This window comes from Watersipora subatra, chromosome 4, assembly GCF_963576615.1.
Source record: "Watersipora subatra chromosome 4, tzWatSuba1.1, whole genome shotgun sequence".
Classification (NCBI taxonomy): Eukaryota; Metazoa; Bryozoa; class Gymnolaemata; order Cheilostomatida; family Watersiporidae; genus Watersipora; species Watersipora subatra.
Window position 1 is genome coordinate 38,585,598 of NC_088711.1, and position 12,156 is coordinate 38,597,753.

Here is a 12,156-nt window from a genome sequence, read left to right on the forward strand (position 1 = left end):
TAGCTATTGTTTATTTCATGTTACAATGTAACTGGACACGTAATTATTAGCTAATTGTTTCAAACAAAATTTAGATATAACATTAAGAAGTGTCGCATGAGGCTATTTTGTCTTTGATACTTTCTTCGATAAAAAAAATTGAAGTCAACAACTACTGCTACATTAATGATGTGAGCTCTTTTCATTTCGAAAATTATATTCACTCATTAGAATTTCCACACTCAACCGCCAGTCAGTGACTCATCACTAGTTCATTGGAACTTCAAAGACTTTACCAGATTTTAGATAATAAATGGCAATCATCTAAATTTGTTTAGTACAAGAAATCTATTGACACGTCGATCATGTGCAAGAAGCTGAGGTCTTATATAGGTTTTATATATAACATATTAGGAGTTTAGCTGCTTTTTTGTGCAAGTTAAACTTGTGCTGAAAATTTGAAAATAATTTATTTCTTTATTTAACAATATAGAATTCTTAGGACAATATTAAACTAGAAGTTTTTAACTTCTGTCTGCATAGTACAATTAGGTATTGGTGTATTAAAGTTTTACTTTTTAGCCAGTATACATACATGTATAGTTAAATATCTCCAGTTTTAGATAGCAAATATACAGCAGTATTAAAAACGTTTATTGAGGAGGAAAATTGGATAATTGCATGTATAAAGAAATTAACTATAGAGATGTGATTATCAATGTAATTCAGATTTTTCATTAATGATTGTTGTATTTAATTTATATGAGGTGTGTGACTTTTTAATTGCGATCAGTTTCAGATCAATAATTGTTCAAATGATCAAACAAAAACCACAGAACAAAGCTTTTGTTTAAAATAAATCACCATTTTCTTTTTATGTCCCGTAGTGGGCTCAAATGGCTACAGTCATATTACATCAATTGTTCTCGCATTAATTGAAAGCTCTGAACCGTTTTATAAAAGCTTTCTAAAAAGCTTACACTTTGGTCTAACGCTCTAATTTCCTACATCATATTTGAAAAAAAAGTGTGAAATTCAATGTATTAATTCCTCACATTGTAAATTACTATACAATAATTACATCTAGCCTCAAGTTCAGATAGAAGTTTCATCACATGTGAAATCACGATCATATTTCAATCCAACTATTCAAAACTATTGCCATATTTGAAAAGTCATCTTTGAAATGATTTAAAGTTTTGTTTGCTTAAAACCTTTGATATGTGGTGTTGGTATTTTTTGTGATCTATATTAGTATAGCAATACAAGTGAATGTGTCAAGGCAGCCAAAAATCTTTCTGTATTCCTTTTTTATGCCAAATAATGCATAGCTTCTAGTCTATTTTTACATTTAGGAGTTCTCTATGAAATAAGCAACAATAATATTGGGATTTAATCTATTCACAAACTCTCGCATCCTAATACAAAAATCAATTCAGGTTAGCATTTTTCTGTTATGATTGGAGCCAGAGTTAAACTAAAACAAAAGCTCAACTTCTACAGTTGTTTTAGTAAAATCTGATAAAACCTTAGAGAAAAAAGAGTATCTGAACCAGCGATTGGAAAATATAATAGCTTTAAAAGGCACACAGCTTGTTTACCATCCTGTTCTAACAGGAGCTTAGGAATCTGCATATGGCCAAGCTAGGGAAGATGTGAAATTGGTGTGTCATAGCTTTTTAATATCTTTCCACGTCTAAATAAACGAGAATAGTATATTTTTATAAAAAAAACCTGGAACATGATACATAGTTTTACCACTATATTTCTCTCAGTAAAGCAGACTGATTTGTAAATACATGCTGCATTTTTCCTTTACTTAATAGTTCCAATAGAAACATGTATTTTTATTATTTTACGACATATTGTAACTAAAATGTATTACATAATCAATAACAATAGTATTATGCTCTTTTTCTTGTACAATGATGTGTGTTTTACAGTTAAAATAAAAAATGTGGACATAGTTCTTTAAGTAACTTGATATTTAAAATCATTTTCAGAAATGTCCCATCATTCACATCTTCCAAGATAGCTGTTTGAGACATTTAATTAGGTAAAGCTAAAGTCCAAGCTTCAAACAACCAGCATATGCGGCCAATGTTCTTTGAAAATCTTATGCCTAAAAACTCAGCCAACTCACAGAAGTTTTACAAAATTGAATACAAGGCACAAAAACAAGTTTTTGTGATGTCCCATTATTTATGCATGTTGAGCTTCATAGCTCGGGAACTACTATTTTGAAAGCAGTAGGTTTTACATTATCTAAAATCTAAGAAAATACTGCGTCAATTAGTTAGAAGAATATTATAATGTAAGCAAATGTGTGTGTTTAGTCGGCATCAAATAACTCTAATTGTCCCATCATTATTTATAAACACGCCCATATTATTTTAGCATTTATCATCATTTATACATGATATTACCAGTAATAGTTCCTTACTGATTCCTTACTGATAGTTCCTTACTTTAGCCTGTGTAATAGTTCGATAATTTAAACATACATCTGCTTATCTGGCTACACTACAATTTTACAACAGTATGCAAGTATGCCAGCTATCAGTCAACTGCTCCCCAACAACATCAATGAGGGTCCAAACAGACACTTTAACCATTCTTTGAAGTTCATTTTTTGGCAGTTTGGTGCCAAAAGTATGAACTCGAAATAGACAAATTTGTCAATCTATATAAATATCATCTCATTTGTGCCAAAAAAAAGTTTCAGCAGGTTGTCAAGTTTGGCGCTTTTCATTAATGTGCTGTGATATATGTAAAAGAGAGTGGGTCAGGTGAATGAGCACTGGGCAACATTTGCCTCTTCCTAATAGTCAGAGTCAAATGAGTATCTGGTGGTATGCCCATACCTTCGTAGGTTACACAGTCGAATGGAAATCATTTGGTTTGTAGTAGTAGGTGTGATCAAGAAAATTTTGAAGAATTAATTGCACATAAGTATAATACTAACATACAGTATTTCAGTGCCAAATTTTCTTTGAAGAAGAAAGTATTATCGTACTAGATGTTTTACTTTTGTTTGTTAGAAAAAAGAATGCTTTAGTGAAATTGCATTTACGCAAAGAAACAGAAAAAAAAGAACTGGTCTACCTTATAAGTTACTTATTTAATATTTGTAACAATATTTGAACAATTGTACTGTTTTGGATGTTTACAAAACAAAACATTTGTTTTATTTTGGATCAAATGGCTGTCACAGTTACAATATTTGTTAGAAAAAATCATTTGATATGAACTTTCAAGTCACCTAAACCTTTGGGACGCTTCAAAATCAGTATTTTTTATTCTTCCGTCCTTATTAGTTAAAATATTTTACAGTTTATTCAACTATGATGTTAAGAATTTTATGCAAAATAATCAGTAAGCAATTTAAAACATTGATCTAGCTGGTGTACAACACATTGAGCTGGTTGAAAGAGGAAAAGTTCTCTTTAGCAAAAATAACTGTTTTTATAAGCTGTTCTTCGTCTATTAAAAGATTTGTGCATCAAAATATATTAATCTCAAGGTATATCATCTGTTCAGTTACGCCGATAAAGTTTTAAGAGGAAAAAAATGCTTTGTACTGGATTTGAACTCATGAAGATTGCAACCACAAGTTTTCAAACACGCACCTAACCACAAGGTTCTTATCATTCTTAGCTATTTTATCTACAGTATCGTTATTGCTTAATAGTGATGAACTTTTTGTTAATAATTAATATTGCTTCTTATAGAACGAAATTCTTAGATAAGAGTTTTCTAAAATCTAATAGACTGATGTTCAAAAGATTGAACAAGATTATTGCTATTATATTAGAAATGATGGATTTTGTTTGATAGAAATTAGATGCAAATGATTGAGCTGCCAAATCTGCTCCTATATCAACTAGATTAATGAGTAGACATTTTAGTAACAGAAAAGTACCTTATAACCTTTAACAGTTTGAGTTAACATTCAAGTAAAAAATGATTTTTAGTAATTCATTATGTAGACTAGGAGGTTGAAATTCTTGAGTGTACATACAATGAGTTCATTTCTAAAGAGCAGTTGGTTCCATATTTTGTTAAATTCAATATTTTGGCTTCAATAAAATAGTCTAGCCTCAAGTTTTAGAATATAGTAATTCTTTTTGCTCAAAAAAAATTATTAAAAATCTTAAAAAACCGTGTCCAAAAGACTGAACAAGATAACTGCTAACTATATTAGAAATGGTGGACTTTGTTTTATAAAAAGGAAATGCAAGAAAATAGAGCTGACAACTTTTTTCTTATGAACTAAATTGATGAGTAGACATTTTAGTAACACAACAGTACTTTATAACCTTTAAAGAATTGAGTAAACAATTAAAAAACAAGATTTTTAGTATTTCATTATGTAGACTATGAGGTTGATATTCTTGAGCGTACATATGATGAGTTCATTTCTAAAAACAGTTGTTTTAATATTTTGGTAAGTTCAATATTTTGACTTTGATGGAATAGTCTAGCTCAGGTTTTAAAATGAAGTAATTCTTTTAGCTCAAAACAAGTTATTTTCAGTATAAATGGAAAAAGACATAGTTTTGGTTTCAAATCTAGTTATTTTTACATTGAACTTTAATACAAATTCAGTAAATTCGAATGAAATGCTCTATTGGTGGAAAATAAATAGGTTACGATTTTTATAAGCTAACTCATTTGCCATAGAATTTTTTACTTTTTTTGATGAAATTAATTAATGCCAAATATTTTAGGCTGACATAGTCTTACCACTTTTATTGTAAAGTTTGTATTACTGCTTCTGTCAAAGAGTTTAAATTTAAACTAGTTTGGAATCAGCAGAAAATTCTGCACAGCAATCAATGCATTTGACGAACAAAATCAGAGTTTATTATTTTTTATCTTTGTTAATTCTGACTGCAAAAAAGTTATCATATTTGCCGTTTTATCAAAACACATACAATATAGCTATAAATATTCAGGCATAATGCGGAAGAATTAGACAAGCAAAAATGTGTTAATATTCTTATTTGCCATTTTCCTTGTTATCTATTGTAAACCAGAAATAAAATGATTGAAATATTATGTTGCAATTCAGATTAAAATAAAAATGAACAGAATAGAATTTTTAGCAATATAATAACCCAATATCCTAAGTTTATTGTGCAAAAACTTTGAGTGAATTTGTTTCCTCTGTGAACCATAATCAATGTTTTTGTACATGTACAGTGCACTTTCAGGATACGATTACCCTGATTTATGATTTTTTCACCTTACAAAGTTAAACCTGAAGAGATTTTCACCTCACCATACAAGTTTCATTTCACCATAAAACTTCAAGAAAACTTTTACTTGAGTTCAAATTTGGTGGTTGATGTGCTTACAACGTACGTCAAAATAACAATGACGCCAAAAATTGGTTTGCCAAAAACATTTTCACAGCGTATAGCAGAGATATGATGACTAACTTCTTTCAGGCCAGCATTCCACATCAGAAATTTTGTGAAAAGTGCGTAAGCAAGAGCAAATATTCATTTTTAGCGTTATACTCCATTTTACTATAAATTCTTATTCAGCATACATATATAACTACAAATATCTATACTTAATTAGTTAGCTATGAAATTTGAGACCAATACAAACATTACAAGATGAAGGACTATTCTCAATACCTACAGGTATTAAGAAAAAAGAATGTACAAAGTTGCTACAACGCTAGCAAAATACTTGCTTTCATATTTAACGAAAATGTAAAGATTATTCCTCGTGAACTTCCAAACATATTGACCTTTAATCATGTTAACAAAAACTATGGTATATCAAAATAAACAAGGCATTGGCTTCACAAAAAGTCTTATCACATCCAATGTTTGGTGAAACCTTTATCCAGCTGGTAAGAGTTACTACCAGAGTCATACAGGCTACAATATAAAATATTATTGGTTAAAATGCTTTGATCTGAGTTCCAAACATTTTTAGAAAGTGCAATCTACGTGACTGTAGCCATAGCACTACATCAACAACACATCCAAACATCTTTTCAAACTTTTTTATTCAAATCATAAATAATTTAAATTCTATTTTTAGTTTCATGAGATCTTATTCAAAGACTTCAGCATACCAACACTCGTGCCAGTGAGGCGTAATCAATCATCTTTTAAAGTTTGGAATTTGCCTCTGACAAACTTTTTCATCAAAAATGCTTCAATCTTGTTAGTTTATTTTCTATTTCTAATCAACGACACAAATAAATCTAGTCGTACTCTTCAAGTGACAACAAAATGAATTTTTTTCTGCATAACTTTAGGTGCCAAGTTATAAAATATTTTTAAGTAGGCTCCAGACACATGAGTTTTTGAATGATTATTAAAAATGCTAATGAAAACACAGACATTGCTTCATGTTTATGCACATGATTGATGAGTGTTTACATGTATAAAAAGGGTGTCAACAGCCTCAGAGTTCAGTTCATCTTCAACAATCAAAGAATCCGTAAGTACACAGTTTAATAATCAAGCAGTACTCACTATACTCAAGTGCTTAAAGATATGGCTCTTAAATCGCAATTATAAATGCTTCGTTCTTGCGGATTCTCTTCAGCACTAAAACTGTGTTTAGAGTTGATAATTGAGATAGCCTAACATGATGCTTGAAGTTTGCTTGGTATTCTTGCTTATTTCAGCATTTTTCTATCGTTTGCCAAATTGAATTTTTTTGATGTGTGCGATGATCGAACCAGAAGTCTTAAAATTAAAATTGACAACATTTTTTACGGAACGGAAGAAAAAGTCCATAAAAATGAATGTGAAATTACATCACTAGCTGCTCTAATTGCCATAGTTGATAGTTTATAGTTGAAATTTGGCTATTGTGTTCAAGTTTAAGCATTAAGCGTCTCTAATCTCTAGACCTCTTTGCAACTATAGGATTCATAATCACAATACTGCATAATCTGAATGTTTAACAACAATCAGGCTTTGTCGATTCTAATCTTAAAACCTCGGGGCAGTCAGATCACCTCAAACATCAACAACAATTAAAAATAATAGAAAGCGCCTAAACTTTATGATAAATCTACAAAAAACTTGTCTAAAACATTGTTAAGTGGACAAGAATTTTACTGACTGACAATATCAAAATATTTCTAACTCTATATGAGCTTTTCTTGAGTCATGTGACTGACTGCCTTTCACAATTATTTTGATTGATGGATAATAGTAAACAATTTACTGGAGAATATAGACTATATCTATTGTAGACTCTCACTGTGAAACTAGTCAAACAAATATCATCAAAGATGAAGTTTTTGGTAATCCTCATGATTCTCTGTCTTGCTCTCCTGCAACTTACTGTTGGATACGGTGGTTTCGGGTAAGTCTTTGTTAGCACTTCTATCACACATGAAGTGACAAAGTTAATAAGAATACATTTTGCTATTGGAATGATGTCAGAACATAGGATCATGCCAGATTTCAAGCATGATTTTAAATTAAATGTAGGGGTGGATATGGTAGAGGATATGGTAGAGGATATGGAGGATATGGTAGAGGATATGGAGGATACGGAGGATATGGAGGCTACGGAAGATATGGAAGAGGTGGATTTGGAGGTTTCAGAGGTTAACATATTTGGGATTATATCAGCGGCTTTTGTAAGTATAAATACGCTGCAGTTTTTATGTTACAATAACAATTGGGAAACTTTATACTGATGAAAGTGTCTCATCACAAAACTATTAAAACAATAAGAATTTTAGTTGTTTCAAATTACAACAGCCAAATTTATGTGTGCATACAAACAGTTGATGATTAACCACCTATAACAACAAACTACAAAAAGTCTTTTTAGCCATTGTTTCACTATACCAGCTTTACAGTAAATGTAAAAAAATTTAATTTGTCTATTCATTATCATTTTATTGTTACCTCGGTTTGGCTTAGCTTTAGCCTCAATATTCACAGTATTACCTGTAATTACTCTTACTATTACAGACTAGACATACGACGACAAAAGTTCTTCTCTAACGCCTACCTTATTCTGGAGCTCATCCAAGAGTAGCAAACTGCCTTTTGTTGACTCTTTAGAAGTAAAGTTCGTATAGGCCAGCATTATTATGTTTTATTATGATCAGTAAAACATAACTGTGATATTTTTGAATTTATTTTGTGAGGTTTATGGTTATTTCAAATATAATTCTTTGGAACCAAAAAACTGCATTTGTTTTATGTCTATATATAAACCAAGTTTGGAAATAAAAGTCTGACAGTCCAAATCACAAATTAGTATAAAATTCTGCTACAATAAAAGTAAATCATCATTGCAGTGTAAACACACAATGAACTATTTTTTGTGACTTTTACGAAGCAGCTGCACAGTCAACTTGAATACAATTTCTTTTATTTAGCGGAATATTATAACTTGTAGCTAATTTTTTTGAAAACTAGGAAATACCAAAAGCATCTTTAAGCCACACAGCTGCATTTTTGTAGAAAGTGCTGAACCTGCCTTGCTGAAATTTGATGTTTTTTTTGCTTCAAATTTCAAAATGAAATTTTTTTGTCTGTGAGTTTTATTGCTTATTTAAAATTACAGCTTTTGTAGAATTTAATTTAATCGAGTTAATTAGAAGATAAAAAAGTTACAATATATGGCTCTTCACTGATACTTAAAAATAACAAAGACAACTACCTGTAATAATAATTTCAGCAACAAATTTTACAAGAGATACAACAATTAAGTATGTTATTGCAGATAATTGTAAGTTTATAGTCAAGTGTATTGTAAATAAACCATCATGTAAATTTTATATAAACTATCATTATATTTAATATTAACTATTATGTAAAGTTTATATAAATTATTACAAAATTTTTGTGTAAATTATCATGAAAATCTTATAATAACTATCATATGAGCTTTATATAAATTATCATGTGAAGTTTATATAAATTATCATGCAACCCTTATATAAAATATCATTTACATTTTATACTTATGTCAGTAAAAAAAATCAGTCAAGCTTAAATATGGAATAAAGACATTTAAACATGACGGCTCCAATAGTTAGTTAATTTCACTTTTTTAAACTTTGGCATTTTTCAAAATATCTTTAATGAGGTTATATACAACTCAAAATGTGTTTTTGGTGCCTAGTTAAAACTGTTATGGTTATAATATTTGTTAAAACATATTGTTACTTACGTGTATGCTATGCATCAATATTTTAATAAAATGTTTATAGCTCAGGAATTCACATAAAAATGCTCCATAACGAAGTTTCACACTCTTTTTTAAAGAGTTCATATAATTTATAATCCTTTTTGCTGTGATATAAATACCTTCAATAATCTAAACCAAAAAGGAACTCAAGTTGTGCAGAGCAGATTGACCTTGTTAAATGTTGGCTGAACCACAAGATTTGGCTGAGAAATGATGTCTTTTGCCTAAATGTATATTCATCAAATTATACATGCTGCAATCTAGCTATTGTTTACTTCATGTTACAATGTAAATGGACACTTAATTATTAGTTCATTGTTTCGAAAATAATGTAGGTATGACATTAAAAAATGTTGCGTGATGTTATTTATTTCTGATACTTTCTCCGATAGAAAAATGAAGTTAAGAACTACTGCTACATTATTGATGTGAGCTCATTTCATTTTGGAAATGTTATTCACTCATTGGCATTCCCACACTCTACCGCCAGTCAGTGACCTATCACTAGTTCATTGTGACTTCAAACACTTATTGAGAAAATAAGTTTGAGAAGTGCATGTAGAAAGAAATTTACAATAGAGATATGATTATCAATGTAATGCAGATTTTTCATTAACCATTGTTGTGTTTAATTTATATAAGGCGTGTCACTTTTGAATTCTGATCAGTTTCAGATCAATAATTGTTCAAATGATCAAGCAAAGCGACAGAACAAAGCTTTTGTTCAAGATAGATCCCAATTTCCTATTTATGCCCAGTAGCTCTTTGTTACTGGGCATATTACAACTGTTAGTGGTTCTATCTACAGATCGAACCACTACCAAGGAAGAGGGTAAAATAGTTGATGGTTTTTAAAATGCAACACTCACTTGTTTTCTTAGTTTTCCTAACATAAGTAAAATCATATTCCTTGTCTCTAACTATCAAACAACACAAGTTTTGGCCGAGCCATTAGTTTGCGCTATACTTGCCTTTAAAGACTGAAAATCGAAAATTTCTGCTCATGCTGCTACCTTTGCTATCATTTTGGTGCCTCTGTAACTAATTTATGCATTGCTACCATTTCCATAGCCTCTGTTCCTCTCTTCATATCTACTCATATTTTACTTCCCATAACAACTGTCTTATTCATCACTTGGACTACTACTACTCTGATATCTATTCATACTGTAGTCACTTGACTTCTAAACCTTTTATATTACTGGGACTCTTCCTGTTCCCCCCCATATCCATACTAGTATCTCTCACTCTACTAAACCTTCAATACTGCCTTCTCAACTGCCATAGCGTAACTGCTGTTTTAGCTATCTTCTGTCTACTGATGTTTCACACATCTTACTGTGCCCATTGTAGCTATAATTCTGTACTCTGCTATAACTACCATCTTGATACCTGTCCCTGTTATCTCAAGATGCATGACATCACTTCTTCCTTCACAGCATTTAATAGCAAGATGATTCATCAGTCACTACAGTTAAAATTGTAGCTTACTCATTCCTTATATCTATCAGGTGTATCTTAGAGCCGTTCTGTCAATACTATTATATTTATTTGAACTGCCTCTTGGAGCATGCTGACTCACGGAGTCATATTCTTTATTGCTGCTTCCTTTAAAGTAGTACACATCACCTTTTTTCACTGTAACCCTGGCTACCTCAGTCATTTAGTTTATTATTTCTGTTGATTATGTCACATGATCAGCTTATCAAAACTCAAACTATGGTTAAACAAATGACTTTTAAATAGTAACTAAAAGTAGCAGTTTTCAAGTTGGCTACAGTCATATTAAATAATTTGTCCTTGTATTAATCGAAAGTTCTGAACCATTATATAAAAGTTTTCTAGAAAGCTTACACTTTGGTCTATAGCCCTACTTTGCTATATCATATCTGATAGAAAAGTTTGAAAATTCAATTGTTAATTCATCGACGTTGTATATTACTATACAATAATTACACCTAGCTTCAAGTTCAGAGAGAGATTTCAGTCACATGTGAAATCCTGGTCATATTTCAATCCAACTATTCAAAACTATCACCGCAGTCATCTTTGAAATGATTTAAAGTTTTGTTTGCTTAAAACCTTTGAAATGTGGTGTTGGTATTTTTTGTGATTTCTATTTGTATAATAATACGAGTGAATCTGTCAAGGCAGCCAAAAACTTTCTGTATTCTTTTTTATGCCAAGTAATACATAGCTTTAAATCTATTTTTACATTTAGGAGTTCTCTGTGAAATAAGCAACAATAATATTGGGATTTAATCTATTCATGAACTCTCACATCTTAAAACAAGAATCATATCAGGTTGGCATTTTCCTGTTATGATTGGAGCCAGAGTTAAACCAAAATAAAAGCTCAACTGCTACAAGTGTTTTAGTAAAACCTGATAAAACTTTAGAGAAACAATAATATTTTGACCAGTGATGGGAAAATATAATAGCTTTAAAAGGCACACAGCTTGTTTACCATCTTTTTCCAACAGGGCCTTATAAAGTTGCACATGGTCGGGTTAGCCAAGGTGTGAAATTGGTGCGTCATAGTTTTTTAAGATCTGTCCACATCTAAAAAAACGGTAATAGTATATTTTATAAAAAAAAACCTTGGAACATGTTAAATAGTTGTACTACTACATTTCTTTCAGTAAAACATACTGCATTGTAAATGCATGCTGCATTTTTTTTTATACTTAATAGTTTTAGTAGAAACATGTATTGTTATTATTTTACCATATATTGTCACTACAATGTATTACCTAACCAATAAAAATAGTATGATGCTCTTTTCCTTGTATAATCATGTCTGTTTTTCATTATTTAAATAAAAAACAGGGACATAGGTATTTAAGTAACTTGATATTTGTAAATCATTTTCAGACATGTGTTGTCATTCATGATTGTAGTGTCCCATGATTCACACCTTCCAAGATAACTGTTTGAGACATTGAATTAGGTAAAGCTAAAGTCTAAGTTAATCAACAACCA

At 30.4% G+C, this 12,156-nt stretch overlaps 1 long non-coding RNA gene across 1 annotated transcript; it reads left to right on the top strand.

Moving 5' to 3' along the window:
* Window positions 1-7,213: 7,213 nt before the first annotated feature.
* Window positions 7,214-8,034, top strand: LOC137395223 (uncharacterized). The gene is made up of 3 exons (XR_010978463.1): window positions 7,214-7,326; window positions 7,455-7,606; window positions 7,947-8,034. It is a non-coding gene; the product is annotated as an uncharacterized lncRNA (long non-coding RNA).
* The last annotated feature ends 4,122 nt before the right edge of the window (window positions 8,035-12,156 follow it).